A 16,270-nucleotide genomic window follows, 5' to 3' on the forward strand; every position below is an offset into this window, starting at 1 on the left:
TTAACACGATTAAAAACAACTACACAAACTAACAAGAAAAGAGGAGGAAAAGCTAATTAATAAAATAATAATTTACAAACAAAATGCATAAGATCTCTTGAAACTTAAATTCAATATGGAATAAAACCTAAAAAAAACCAGAAAACTCTCTAACCCATGTGACTCACTAAGAACCAAAACAAGGATTAAAATCTCCTTACCAAGAAAATCAAGAACTAAATGAATTCGCAACTGAATGTCATCAAACTTCTAAGAAATATTAAACACAATAATTTTCAAACTGTGCCAAAAATTTATAACAAGAATTTATAACAGGAAGAAAAGTATAGAGCACTTTCCCTGATGAGGCAAACGTTTCTGAAAAAAAAAACTCTTAAAATGAATTGAGGATCACATTAACTACACATGTTGAAGACTTAAGATAGATCCATATCTTTCACTTTGACAAAATAAAAATAAATCAATTCAGAATGAATCAAAGACTGCAATTAATTTTAAATCTGAAGCAAAGGTACCTACTTGATGGGAGATGTCATTCTGAAATCTGTCTCTTATTGGTTATTGAATAAAGCACTGTTGGCCAATAGGGAAGCAAGATAGATGGGACTAGGAGTCGAGGAGGACTCTGGGAAGGAGAAACATGGCCTGCCATAGGGGTAAGAAGTCCGGACCCTTTTCTCCGGTAAGGGAAACACTTAGATTAATAATTATGGAGTAAATACTTAAGTAAGAACTAGCCAGTAAGAAACAAGCAAGGCCAACAACTTCATAATTAATATAGCCTCCTGTGTGTTTATTTGGGACTGATGCAGCACTGGAACCAGGCTGGTGGGAAGGCTTCACTCTACACCTACTAGAGATGAACATCAGAAAATATGTTATGATAGAGATAGATGCAGGGACAGGACACTAAGGGCATAAGAAAAAGCCAACAAATTAACAAATATGATTATATAGAATCACACAGTTTCTGCAAAGAAAACTATCAGCCCACCAAACAGTCTACAGAGTTGGAGGAAATCCATGCCTGTAACACTTCAGATGGGATTAATATCTGAAGACTTGTAAAAATTAAACATCAAAAAGAAAAATAAAGCCCTGCAATGGCCATTCAACAAATAGCCTGATAATATGAAAAGAGTTCTCAAAAGAAGAAACACAAATGTCCAAGAAATGCTTTGAAATGAATTTGACACACTTAGCCATTAGGGACATTAGATTTAAATCACTTAGAGATTTCATCTCAACTAAGTCAGAATAATGATCATCCAGTAAAAAAAATGTGGAACTCCTATTAGGAGTGAAACCAATATGGTCATTACAGATATCAGTATTGAAGCTGATCAAAACATTGAAAATTGAAATATCATAATGCAGCTATACCACTCCAGAGTCCATACTCAAAGGACTTCATAGCCTACCACAGAGATATTTGGGTGTCCCTATTTTTAGCTACATTTTTTCACAAAGAAAGAAACAAAATCAGTGTATTTGTGCATCAGTGGATAACCAATATGTAGTATACACAAAGGAATTTTAATTAGTTGTAAAAAATAAAGCTATAAAAAAACTTCAGGAAAGTGGGTGGACCTAGAAAGTATTATATTGAGCAAGATGATGAAGACTTAGAAAAAAATTGTTTATTCACTCTCATATACAAAACGTAGACAATAAGGGTAGTATGTCTATATATAAATGGGGTAATAATGAGTGAGTGTGAGCTATTAATATTGGAAAGAAACTACAAGAAGGTACAAAGAGGTGTTGAGGACAGTGGAAGGGCAATCAGACACAAGTAACCTGCAATCTCATTGGAGGTTATAGGTTGGTGTGTAAGACCATAAGGAGCTCAGGTGTTTCTGGGAGAAACGGATAAAGGAGAATTAACAAAACTTTGTTTAGAAATGCCACATGGAACCTAATATTGTTTATGCATATAAACTTTATTTAAAAATACATTAAGGGGATCATACACCACAAATCAAGTTAGTTTTATCCTAGGCATGCAAGGTTGGTTTAACTTATGCAAATGAACAAATGCAATACACCATATAAACATGTAAGGGTAGAAATTATATGATCATCTCAACAATACAGAAAAATCATTTGTCAAATTTGAACACAATAAATTCCAGAAAAATAGTAAAAGGTGGAGCATACCTCAAAAATAATTAAAGCGATTTATGATAAACCTCTAGCCAACATCATATTAAATGGAAAGCAATTTTGTTCTAAAATCTGGGAGAAAAAAGACCAGCATTTATCCTCTCTTTATTTTTTTATTTTTTTTTTTATTTTTATTTTTTATTTTTTTGGTTTTTACGAGACAGGGTTTCTCTGTATTGTTTTGGAGGCTGTCGGTCCAGCCTGGCCTCGAACTCACAGAGATCCGCCTGCCTCTGCCTCCCGAGTGCTGGGATTAAAGGCGTGCACCACCACTGCCCGGCTATCCTCTCTTTATTATTTTCCAAAATAGCACTTGACTTAGGTACATCAAAAAGACAGGAGAACAACATAAACTAGATACAAATAGGAAAAATGTTAAGTCATCCCTGTTTGCAGAACACATGCTAGATTTAAAACACTCTATGCCAGAAAACCTTTACAGATGATAAATACTTCAATAAAGTTGAAGGTTATAAGTCAGTAGTTTTCCTATATGTCAATAACTTACTTAATGAAAACAAAATTAGGAAAATATCCCATTCATAATGGCTTACTAAAGTACAGAAATAAATCTAACCAAGGAAGTGGAAAAATACTTTAAAATAAAAAACCTTAAGAAACTAAAAAATAATAAGTGAAAGCATTAGGTGATCAAATGAGATTTCATACTCCTGATTGGCAGAATTAATGTGAAAGAAAATAGGTATATTCCCAACTTATCCTATAGTTTCAATGCAACCTCCATCAAAATTCTAAAGCTGTTCTTCACAGAACTAGAAAAAAGTACTGGAATTTATATGGAAACACAAAAGAGCATGGATAGACAAAGCAATCAAAAAGGGAAATGACATTGCTGGGGCCTGACTTTAAATTATACTACCAAGACAGAGTGATGGACAGTATTGTACCAGAAAATAAAAAGGAGAAGGCAGGGAGGAAAGGAGGGAGAGAGGGAGGGAGGAAGGGAGGGAGGGAGAGACTGAGGAAAGGAGGAAAGGACGGAGGGAGGAAAGGAGGGAAGGAAGGAAGATGACTAATCAATTTTTAAAGTTTCCAAAAATAGTACCTTACAGAGAAATGCAGGAAGTATGGCTGTCACCAAGAAAACAAGTGGTGACAAGTACTGGTGAGGATATGTGGAAAGAAAACATTGCTAGTGGTACTACAAATTGGCACAGTCACTGTCAAAAGGAGTATGGCAGTTTCCCAAAAAAGTTCAAAGCAGAACTACCATGATCCAACTGTACCACCTCTGGGCAGACATCATACTGCAGACATACTTGCATATCCATGTTTAAGGCTGCCTTACTTCCTAGTGATGAAGTGGAACCATCCTAGCTGTCCATCAACAGATGGATGAATAAAGAAAATGTAGTACATATATAGAATGGGATTTTATTCAGCTATAAAGAATAATGACATACAATTTGCCAGTTAATGGATAGATCTGAAAATTATTATAGAAAATCAGGTAACCCTGATTCAGAGCCACAATTTCTCTCTCATATTTGTATCCTAAATTCAATGTGTGTGTGTGTTGGTGTAGGATGTCCTTCTGTATACTGCAAATATGTATTGCTTTTATCGGCTGATGAATAAAGTTGTTTTGACCGATAGCCAGGCAGAATAGAGCCAGGCAAGAAACTCAAACAGAGATATGGAAAGAAAGGTGGAGTCAAGGAGATGCTATGTAGCTGCCATAGAGGTAAGATGTCAGAGCATTACTGGTAAGCCACAGCCATGCAGTGATACACAGAATAGTAAAAATGGATTAATTTAATAGCAAGAACTAATCAGTAATGTACCTGAGCCATTGGCCAAAGAATTATAATTAATATTAAGTCTCAGAATGATTATTTTATTGGTGACTGCAGGACAGTGAAGAATGCATAAAAACTTCCATTTACAGTGTGAAGTCCATGAAACAAAAAAAAATGGGACCTCCAGAAGGGAAAGTGTTCTAGAAAAGAGGAAGGTACTAGAATGTATAAAATATGAAAGCAGAAATTAGTCTACTGAAGTAGAAGGATACAATTGGGACTGCAGGGAAATGGAATCAAAAGAAGGAAGGAAAATCTACAAAAGCAAATTAAATTTGATAATTCTATAATAAAACTTTAATTAAAAAAATAAAAATGAAGTATAAGATAAAATAATAGGGATTCTGTGTTTTAAAATGTATAATCCCAATATACTTTTTATCGTTAAAATATTTACCTGTATCATTGACGATCATTGTTTGCCTTGAGATAATCACATAAAAAAGAAGCATGTTTTAACTGGGAAGATTTTTTTAACATAGGAAGACATTTTAACAACCATTTCCCTTTTGTCCTCTTTTCTGTCTCCAACTTGTACAGCAGTGATGGTGGTTCTACAGACATCAGAGGCTCCAGGTGGCCCAGGATGATGCTGGGAACTTCATCCTGAAGCCTACAAAATTACACTCATTGCATCCAGTTGGGCTTCACAATTCTGATAAAGGAGCCAGAGGCCACCTTTGCTTGTAAATGCAGCCATCACTAATTGAATTCACATTGGTAAGTCAAAATACAGGAAAAGGAAAAGGTACTTAGGATGAATGGGAATTCCTACAGAGCAAAGCAGAATGAATGAGACAGCGTCCATTGATCAATAGATGTTGCTATTCTGGGGCTCTCAATTGAATTTTTAGATGAAAAAGGCAAAGCATCAAGCATTTCTTGCAGAGCAATTCTCCAAGGCTCAGCCAGAATCAAAGACTTGGTGGTATTGCCCATTATTTCTTATTAATTATTAGTATTAACACTTGCCTTGTAGAACTCCACAGCACTTTGTCAGCTTTACAACACTTTCAGCAATGTTGCCTCCCATCCATCCACTCCCTTAAATAACTAATAGATTTTAAGGATGTAATATATGAAAATCCTTGCAACAGACACTGCTGGAAGATACAGCATAGTGTGGAATTTTGTCAGTCAAGGCCAAATACACATTGAGACATATTAACCAAGTACTCCATATGAGGCCTTGTGTTGGAGATGCAGGTATTTCCTCAAGAATTAACAGCATAATGAAATGGCTATGGTTATTCCTTCTTCTGAGAGTATCTAAAGTGTGAATTGATTACAAACTAGTTGTTTCACTCAACTAACAAGTACTCTCAGTTAGGAACTGTCCAACTCTTACCTCCAAACAATTTTAGACCAACATGAAGACTTCTAGGATTATAATGAAATCATAAAAATTACAAGTTCATATATTTATCTTTGGCATCTATGTATATGTGATACTCAGGTGTGTGTTCACATGCATGTGAATAACATGTGGGAGTGACTGAGCATGCATATGTGTGCACATATGTAGAGGCCAGAAGTTAACTATTGGGTATATCTCAAGCACTCTTCACCTCATTGCCACCCAGAGATCCCCACTCTCTAGTCTAGCCAGCTTGTTTGCTGGAACTTCCTTATGTCCACCTCCCATGTGCTAGGTAAGGTTCCACTTGAGCCACACTACCCACCTGGAATCCCAGCCCCAGTACCCATTTTGTCTGTGCTTTTACTGTGAGAACCATCTCCTCCAGACCCAAGAGATAAATTTAAAAGATTGCAGGTGTGAAGTGGGTAAGAACATGGTTTGTTCTCTGTTTCTGTGGAGCAGGAAGTGAAGTCACAACTAATTTACTTATCGGTCACATATTTTAGCATCCTTGCTGCCTTTGCCTTTTTGGACAGTTTGCATGCCATAAACCATAGAGAATAGATGACAAAGGGGAGGAGTAATTCAGCTACTTGTGTCTAGAAATGCTGTACTAAATTCAAGAAGTCATGAATAAGGGTAAAGTGCAAAAAAGCCACAGTGGAATGTAATTCTTTGTCACATGAATGGTAACATGCTGAACACTGTACGAGTCAATGAGAAATCCCCCAGTGACAGGGCACTTGGGGACTCTGAGACTAAGCTTTACCAGAATCAACTCATTCTCTCTTTTCTGCTTTCTAATGCAAGGCAACAGCCCCAGGTCAGTGGAGAATCAATAAATAACTTTTAATTTGTGTTCAGAAGTTCTAGCTACTTTGTGGTTAGAAATATGATGTGAAACAAAGACAATTTAGTGCCCCAAATATTACATGGAGTGTTAAGTCATATTAAAATTTATTAAGTGACCATCTATAGTTTAACTGAAAGTGTTCTGTTTTACATAGTTTAAGAGATAATCAAATTAACCTTCTGAATTTTAATATAAAGTACATGGATCTCTCAGATATTTAAGAAGAGTCTATAAGTGGTTTATTTGATCCTTTAACATAAGGCAAGTATAATTTTGCTATCTTCTGGGTAATTCTAGCATATGTACTTAAAATGTAGCTATATTTTACTTTAATTTTTATCTTAGAATACTTAAATGAAATTTACTCTTAAGTCTAAAGTGTTCAATACACGACAGTTGATGTAGGTCTAGTGTTGTGGAGCCAGTCTCTAGGGCTGGCTCATTACTGAAACAGAGCTTTATTTCTACTAACTTGAGACTATTCTTATCTGACAATAGGTAATTTTTGCATTTGTAAACATTGGCACTGAAATCTTGCATACTGTAAACTGGAAGAAAAGTTTAATTTCCGTAGACTTTAGATAGTATTCTTGGAAAGCTGATAACAAATTTTAAGTATCAAACTATTGTAAGTCTTCTTTCACTTAGTTATTATATGTATTTCTTTTTAAAAATAAAATAGTAACATCTAAATCAGAGGGGTTTTATGCAACTCTGCATTGGGAGCCATTCCTTCTTCCTCAGTAGCTGATTCTTCCAGTCACAAGAAAAGGACAATGACCAGTTGTTCAGGATGTCTTCTGATTCTTTGACCCACAGGCATGGAAAGGCACCTTACATGTTCAGGAATTTGTTACCTTTAGATGACATAATAAATCACCATAAACTTGGTGTGACAACACTTTTTCTAGGGAGATGAAACACACTTGTCTACTCACCCAAAATAAGGTTCCTACAACAGACCAAAATATGGTTATCACCAAAGTCCAACTTGGCGAACCAATGAGTTCTGGGGGAGTTGCTTACAGGAATATGGGTGAGGGATTACTTACAGAAGCAGAAATGACTCAAAGAGAGCTGTATCATCAAAGCCCACCCCAGCATGGGTGACACCTCACAAAGTTGGGAACCTGGAGTACACTGCACAGCTGGCAGGAAGCCCAGCAGGGTGAGAGTGTCCTTTCCAGTTGCCTCGGTTGGTCTAAACATCTTCCAGGCGGCTCTTCCTGTCTGAGGGCCTTCTTCATACTTTGACTCTGTTTATACTGGCAGGCAAGGGCTTAGAGAATCCAGTCAATTTCAGGGAGTTCTTGAAGCAATTATTTGGGGCAGGAGGTGTTTATCTCTTTCTTAAGGAGCTCTCCTACAGGATGGGATATTTTGATCTTGGAGAAGACTATTACAAAAGAGCCCTAGAAGTCATATTTCCAAAATCACAATCACTGGATAGAAACCAACCTGAAAGCAAAGCTATGCTCCCTCCATGGGATCTGTGGGAGGGACATTTCAATGATTCTCTGGCTCCTGATGGCCTTTGCCAGTGGCTAGCTCTTGGCTACATTGCCATAATCTTTGCCTGCAAGAACATTTTGGTCCTCTTTATGTTCAATCTCCCTTTACCTCCCACCTATGAAGTTATGTGATCTCATTTAGCAGCCTCATGAGTTAAGATCTCTCTACCTCAAGATATTTAACTACATGTCCAAGTGCCAGAGAACTGGGATGGAGCTGGCTATCCTTGGTGTCCATTGGTCTGCACATGACTTGAAGGTTGCCTTGCACATGTAACCATGTTTCTGGAAGTCAAAAATTAGCCTGAAGTGGGCTCTGTCTAAGGCAGTTTAGCTGAGGTGTCTTTCACAGATCACAAAGTTCCTCGTATTAGTTAACGTTTCTGTTGCTGCAAGGAAATACCATGACCAAAAAGCAAGTTGGGGAGGAAAGGGTTTATTTGGCTTACACTTCCAGACCATAGTCCATCATTGAAGGAAGTTCAAACAGGAACTCAAACAGTGTGAGATCCTGGAGGCAGGAACAGATGGTGTGGAGGTCATGGAGGAGTGCTACTTATTGGCTTGTTCAGCCTGCTTTCTTATAGAACCTAGGACTACCAGCCTAGGGATGATACCACCCACGATGGAATGAGCATTCCCCCATTGATCACTAACTGATAAAATGCCTTACAGCTGGATCTCATGAAGGCATTTCCTTAACTGAGGCACCTTACTCTCTGATGACTCTAGCTTGAGTCAAGTGGACACACAAGATCAGCCAGTACAGACCTTGAATCCAAATTTGAAGGCTGAGTTATTTCACACAGATAACCTGAAGTTCTAAGATGAGTCATGTAGCTCCCATGTATTAAACGCAGGCTATAGGGTCCATGACCTCACCAAGAGTTCATGATCTGGGGACAAATATCTGTGTCTAAAGGTTTCAATAGATCTCCAGACTTCTGCTCAGTTTCTGGCAAAGCAGCTAATGTGGATGAATACCTATGGATTATTTTTATGATATTTGCTATTTATTAGGTATAAGACATTGTGCTAAAAGAGGTCTTGTGCTGGTCAAGACCAAAGAGACTGCTGGGAATGCAGTCCTTGCTACAGTGATTCATAGATTTTTGATTCCTCTTCTGCCTCTCATGCTATCTATAAAATGTCTAGTGAGCAGAGTTCTTAAAGCAGTGCTGGCTGGTGGCTGGTCTCTACAAGTTAGTAAGCATGAGTTGCTGCTTGCTTCAAGGAGAAAATAAAGTGATAAGATTATCTGGGTAAATGGCTAGAGAGAGATATATGCATATAATTTTTATTATATGGAAGAATTAAGACAATAAGTATAAGAGATATGACCTTTAAGAGGTTATTATTTTACTTTTTAAAAGTCTTAAGAGAGTAAGGCTAAAATAATAAGTAAAGAGAACAGTACTATTCATTCAAAAAGCAAAGTGTCTGAGTGGCTTTCTGTGGTAGTGATCCTTAAAGTAGTTTGTGGCTGGGCAGGTGGGCATCCAAGTGTGGTATTAGGAAAGACAGAACTCCTGGAGCTTACAAGTGTGTGAGAACTGGAGTTCAGACTCAAAAAAAAAAAACCTTAGAAGTGTCACCCTGCTAAACCTCTTCATAGTATGAGAAATCTTTGAACCAAATGTAAAATGTCCCGGGGTTTCTACAGGATCTAGTATTTGGGATCCAGCCAAGCATGCAATTAAACTCTTCGTTTCAGTGTGATATAAAATGACTGAAGCTTGTCTTCATAAATTAAGCGCATTTTTGAGCATTCATGAATTTATACTCTGTCTTGAGGATCACATTAGAGGCTGCTGACAAAGTTACAACAGGGAGACAGGGAAATTTTGCTAGAGTCTTCCTGACGGAACCGATGAGGAGGCAGCCTTCAGAAAGGAAATTCAAACTTTGCTGGAAGGAAAAAAAAAAAAGAACTAAGTAATAAAATGCTCCTACAAAAAAACACAAAGAGAACAAATAAATAAATAAATAAATAAATAAATAAATAAATAAATAAATAAATAAATAGAGTAAGAAATAATGGTAGGTTTGATTTGGCTAAAATGATGCCAGGAACTTTAGGAAGGTTTTTGCAAGTGCAAACACCTGGGCTGATAGCAGACCCCTCAAGGCCTGTGACTAATCAGTGATTGATTCCTGGAAATAAACGCATCTCTATAATATTAAAAGTAATACGTGTCTCAAAAACAACAACAACAACAACCACAAAATACATCTTTACACATGATGCACAGCATACAGCATACATTACATCGCAACGACACCGTCAAGAGGAGGACCTAAGTGCTCAGCCTGGGCTTGTGAAAGGACCTGGCACCTTTCAGCCTGAGTCCAGAGGTTCCCAGGCGGGCGGGGACCAACGGGGGAAGTTGGAGCTGGAAGCGAGCGCTGAAGCACGTGGGCTGAGGGGGTGGGAGGACGCCGGGTGGCGGAGTAACCGGTGAAGTGTCAAGGAGGCAGGAGTGGAGGGCTGCGGGGGTGACAGGGTGTGGTCTGCCTGGAGCGGGCGACACGGGAGAGCGGGGCAGAGGCCTGGGGCTGCGGATGGTGCCGCGGAGTGCTGGGTGCTGTGACAGCGCGCAGCTAAGCAGAAGCGAGGGTGTCCCGGACTCTCCAAGTGCCCAGCTCCAAGCTGCTCCAGCGCCCTAGCGGGCTGCGGTGCCGGACACCTGCGAGTGAAGAACCAGTGGCGCTCAGCCTTCCCAGCAAGTAAGTGTCTCCTGTCTCTGTCGCCTGCACCCTTCGCTGCCCACTCGAGCTCCCGAGAAGCGGGAAGCGCGCGGGGCTCGGCGGCATTCAGGGAATCTCCTGCCGCGGGCAGAGACCACTGATCAGGAATAGGGAACCAGGAGCTAGGATGGGGACCAAAAAAGAGATCAGAACCAGGGAGCAGGAATTGGGAGTAGGGAACTGAGATTGGAGCCAGGAAGTGGGATTGTGTACCAGGGAGCTGGAATGGACAGTGCGGAAAGGGGACAGGGACCCGCCCGAGGCCCCGCGGCTCACCCAGACGAAGGCACAGTAGCAGGCTCGGATGTTGCCCATCTTTGTGTCATACAGGATCCCAGAGCCCTGCCAAGCCAGGGGCGGGCCAGAGGAAGCCACTTTAAGGCTCCCGGCTCCACCTCTCTCCACCCCACAGCTCCAGGGATTTCAGTGTGGGCCACCCGGCGCGGGTTCCTGCCAAAGCCCCCGGGGCCGCGAGTGGGTGGTGGCTGGACCACCCCGCAGCACCACTGCTGGGCTTGCATTCTGTTTAGGTACAGCAGCTCTAACGGGTGGGTGTTGGGAGGCCGGATTGACTTGGGAGCTCTGAGTCCCTTATAGGGAACCACTAGCTTCCAGGCTTTCTTGGGGTCTGGAGGGGTAGGGTGGGAAACCAGAACCCGGAGGCCTGAGTGTCCCGTGCCCAGGCTTGCGCTCCAGTTAGCAGGTGCTCACTGGGTGGGTCCCTGTCTGGCTCATTGTTTGCGGTGACTGTTCTTGGGGCCAGGCTGGGAGACACAAACACAGCTCACTGGGTTATAAAAGTGGAGGAGTGAGGGTCAAAGCCAACTTACCATACATTTTGGAGAGGGACTTGTAGGTTCAGAGAGCAAGAGTAGTCGACAACCGAAACCAATCCCTGAGTGCAAAACTTAGATCTGACTGATTCAGACAGACTGCCTAGTGAATGGAGCTTAGGAAGCAGGAATGGTATTCCCCTCCTGCATTGAAATTGTTCTCAGAATAATGAAGATGGAGTTTTAAGCTTTTGGGGCAACTGCTTGTGTTCTCTGGTTAGCACCTGTTTCCTTTAAAGGTTCTTGGGCGGGGTTTATTCTTTTTTCCAGCCCTTTCCCTCTCTTTGTGGATTTGCTTTCATCCTTTTGTACCGTCAAAGAGTAGGATTGCATGGTTCTGGGAGAGGAGTCCCTCTTAATAAACAAAGTGTAATTTCTTATGTACGTATGGCCACTCAGTTGTTTAGAGTGCATGGCTCCCCTCCCTGACAGTGATGTTAACATTTATGGATGGAAATGGAGCCAGAGGCAAAGGCAGAGGGAGCCTTGTCTCCCTCCTCTCTTCCGTAGGCATCCCCAGGACACCTTGAGCAAACCCTTTTCTTCCATCACAGCATATACATCCTTATTTGGCTTTTCCCCATTATTTAAGTGACAATGATATCACCTCTGCTTTGTGGCAGTACCTTAGCCCCTGAGCAAAGGATGCATTTGTTCCCTCTTTGCCTAATGTACCCAACTCTTAGCAAGGGATACTTAAATATCACTTCATGTAGGTACTGCATGCACACACATTTATGTATATGCATTATCTATCTGTAGTCAGTCGTGAATATCAGTAGTTACTGACAAACACTACTGCCCTTCTCCCTGGATTTGATGTTATTGTGCCCTGGGAGAAACACCTCATGTGAACATCTCTCTGACCATAGCTTTTTTGCTCTTAGAGGGAGAATCAATAGATGGAGAAGTGTAGATGTTGATTAAGGTCTGAAAAGATGTATGACTGATTCTAAGACTGGAAGTGTGAATTAGATAGATGATAAATAGCAGTGGAAACCTGGACAGGCATCTCAGTTCCACAGACACATGTGTAAAGTATATTGTGTTCTCCTCTCTTCCCTTTCACTTTTAATGTTTATATCCTAACTGTTTTTATTTCTTTTCTTGTGTTTTTCATATCAAAAAAAACTTTCACTGTAGTCTATTGTTATATCTCATTTTTGACACTTTGATAGTTATTGGATGCACTGAATTATCTGCACAGTTTTTCTTTTCTTTGTTTGCTCACAGTGTCCAAGTTAGTGCAGGACCAAATGAGCAATGAATCAGCCAAGTTCTAATGAAGATTAAGACATGAAAGTTATCCACAGCTATGTTTAAACCGAGCACTCATTTAACCACCTTCCCACGTGACCAATTTCAGTTAGTAGCTTGTTCATCTTCCAAAGTCTCCAGACTCTAAATTCTTACTCAGATTGATGACTACACTAAATCTTGATTGTAAAAGAACAGAACTTAATTATTTGGGTCTCATTTATCAGTCAGCAGTGTTTAGCATTGCCAAAATAATTATTTCACTGAAATATGCCTGACTTTAAAGCATGTAGGGAAAGGTCCTTCTTAAATGTGTTTGTTCATGAAGGAAAAACCAAGTCCTTAGAAGCCATAATTTCACTGCTTTGAGGCCCTGTAGCCATTTGTATTTATTGAGTTTTCTCTTCCACAGAAAGAAAGAGCCTTTGTTTTGTTGTCTAGGAGCTGAAGAAAGATAGAAAATGAGAAAAGAAAGGAACAGTTAAAATGATATTTACTTTTTCAGAGGGGGAAAATGTGATTTAAGAAAATACTATTTTTCTTAAAAGTATATTAAAACCTTATTATGAGCCAACATAGACATGCTATTGCTAAAATTTCATGAGAAGTTTCTATAAATAAAACTTTTAAGCAAACCTGGGGATATTTTCAGCATTCTATAAATTATGAAATGCCACTGAATCACCATTATCAAAACACTGAAATTTTTTCAAATATATGTTGGAGTGTACTGTCTTTTTCCAAGTGCTTTCATTGTAGTAGTCTGTCCCATTGAGATTAAAAAGAACATTATTGATGTCATGGTGTGCTTTGCATTTTAAAATAGTAGCTAATGAATTACAAACATTCATTACTCTACAACCATTTGCTTTAATTCCTCAGGACCCTCAAATAGAGAATTATTTGTACTGTACACTGTCATTCAAGTCTTTACTGAGTCTATGCCAGCCATCCCCTTTTCTTCAAATTAAATAGTCTTTTAAATCAATACCTGCCAAACCGGCATCTTTTGTTTTTTCCCCCTTGTGTCATAAATGTATGGTAAATATGTTCCACTTAACTGGTGAAGGAACATACTGTTGAACACTTGGTGGGAGGCTGTGATTAGTGAGGGAAGGCATAAAGAGAGGAGAGAGACAGAGACTTCCATTAAAACTTGAGTCACAACTTAGCAGGAAGAAAGAAGAGCAGCTTTCCCTGCATGGAATGCCCAGAGGAGCTCCGCTGGTCCCATAAGTCCAAGTGAGTGTAATGCACTTGGCTTCCTCAGACTCCACTTTCCTAAGCAGTAACCCCGCCTTTGGTGGCTATATTTGAATGCTGGTTTTGGCTTTCCATAGGTACCAAATGCTCTCTGGTATCCCATGCTGTTTTTGGGATAAGTGCTCTTCCATTTATAGAAGAATAAAGTGTTTCAATATATGTTTCCAGAATATTTTAGCAAACACTTTTTGGTTTTCTTTCATGACTGCTCACTGAATGTTCATTAAACACGAAATGTTTGACGTTCAATTTGCTTGAATAGACAAGACCAGAAATGTTGGTCAAATGACTAAACTAAGTTCATTAAAATAGTGCTTTTAATTTCCTTTGATGTAAACTAATTAAAGAAAACATTATTGAGTTAAGTGTTGAATTTAAAAATCAACAATGGTTTCTATTTCCTTTTAAGATGAAGATCAACTTAATTAACAAGAATGAAAGCATTTATGAGAAAAAGACTAAGAGAATCAATTTAATAATTTATGTATATATCGCATAGCCTTTTTTGAAAAGAATGTGCTTTTAGGGAAGTAATATAGATTTCTTAAGTGGCTCGAGACAAAAGATCTGATCTACAATGCTACTCTTTTTCTGCTTTTCCTTATTTTACTCTGGCTATCTACTTATTTCTCTGTCAGGATACATAATTTTGTTTTCAGTTGTGGGCCTATCAAAGTAGAGAAAAGGAAGTACTTAAACAGAAGCTAAATAGATCTAAGAGTAGGATTAATGGTGATAGGATAGTAAGCAAACCAAGAGGTAAAAACTGATCCCAAGGTACTACGTTATCACGGTAGTTGTGTCTTGTCTGAATGACGATGTGGTAAACAACTAGCAATTGAATCAACTTATGCATACATCTATAGCATTAAAATGAAAACCCAAGCCCTGTTCTTAATGACACTGAGTACACACTTCGATCGCTCTCACAGCAAGCCTTAAGCAGTACAACAAAGCAGCCACATTTCCCATTAGAAAGGATTCCCCTTGGAGTACATCAATCTCAAGCATTCTTTATAGGTAAGGCTAAAAGGGAATTCTGGGAGACTACTGTGCTGTTATGCATCTGGAAGCTCAGACACTTCTTTCATTTTTTAATAAAAACAAATTTATTTTATGTGTGTGAGTGTTTTACCTGCCTAAATGTTTGCTCACTGCATGTCTGTAGTGCCTGAGGGACCCAGATTCTGGGACTAGGGTAAATGACAGTTGCTGGGTTCCACATGGTTGCTGGGAATTGAACCCAGTCCTCTCTCTGGAAGAACAACCAGCACTATTAACCCCGGGAGCCATCTCTCCAGCTCCCCAGACTTCTCACAACTTATCTTCATGCTTTCTCTTCTCTCATCCCATTTTTCTTCTTCCCACCTCCTGTCCTCCCTTTCCTTTCCTTCTTCCATCCCCTTCCTTCCTTCACTCACTGATTTTTTTCACTTACTACTTGCCTGACATTGATTGGTAGGTATGGCCATTCCAATAGCAAGCTTACCCCACTGGGCTGACAGCTTTTGAAATTTCTGTCCATGTAAATATAGTATTTGTTCTAAGTACTGCCCTTAAGTACAGTAGTTAAGTTTAAGTGCCCACTGATTGTTTCCCTTTGTACTAGAATCAACAACCATTTTCAGCTTTGAGAAGAGACCACCCACAAAAATGTTCCTTTTAACTATAGTAAATCTGGGTAGGAGGGAAGAGGGCGGGGAAAGGAAGGCAAGAAACTTGAAAAAAAAATTCATTGACCCCGGGTGATATGTTTGCAGCTAAGGCCACAAAGGGATTAAAGTCCCAAATGTAAGCAGCTGCCTTTCCACTGTGTGGAGGACATGGCTGATTTTTTCCTCAGACATCTCAATTAGAGTTAATGTTAAAAGAATTTAATGTCTAAAAAGCAGATCTGAACTGAAACTCAGAGATGATGAACACTGATGATTTAAATGCAGCCTTTAAAGAGATCATTGAACACAATAAAAATCTGCATATGAGTACATTCACTGTGCTTCCAATTATGGTATAAACAGTGCATAAAGCTTTACATTTTCATCAAATTATTGTTTCACTGACATGCAAATTAACTGCTGACATCTAAGGTATGTGCCATGTGATGAGTCCTAGTTGGCAAGAACTTGAGAGAATTATTTATAGACCACACTGCCACAGAGAACAGACATGAACCCTCGCCATGCAGGTGTGTTCAGGTTGATGTTTAAGCTTTCCTTCCATTTGGGCAAAGAATTGTTTTCTAATTATTCTTAGAGAAACTGGAAACTACCTATGTATCCCTCACCAGCTTGTCTTGGCATGAATAACTTTGAGCATGATAGATTTGAACTCAAGGGTTTGGAAATATCATTTTTATCCTGAGCATGTAAAATAAAGTTCACAAGAAAAAAGTGAGTGAAAAAGTTGAACATTTATTAAATGAAATAATTTTTAAAAGCAGCTGTTTCTCAAGATGTAAG

General features: G+C 39.3%; 1 protein-coding gene across 2 annotated transcripts in view; it reads left to right on the forward strand.

Moving 5' to 3' along the window:
* The first annotated feature begins 10,306 nt into the window (after nucleotides 1-10,306).
* Sema6d (semaphorin 6D) overlaps nucleotides 10,307-16,270 on the forward strand; it is a 582,801-nt gene continuing 576,837 nt past the window's right edge. The window contains exon 1 of one of the 2 annotated variants that reach the window (XM_040746197.1): nucleotides 10,307-10,437. The gene's annotated coding sequence lies outside the window, so the exon portion shown is untranslated. The remainder of the gene's footprint in view (nucleotides 10,438-16,270) is intronic. The other variant, XM_040746198.1, reaches the window with a different exon arrangement.

Source organism: Mesocricetus auratus, unplaced genomic scaffold (assembly GCF_017639785.1).
Source record: "Mesocricetus auratus isolate SY011 unplaced genomic scaffold, BCM_Maur_2.0 Super-Scaffold_100004, whole genome shotgun sequence".
NCBI classification, from domain to species: Eukaryota; Metazoa; Chordata; class Mammalia; order Rodentia; family Cricetidae; genus Mesocricetus; species Mesocricetus auratus.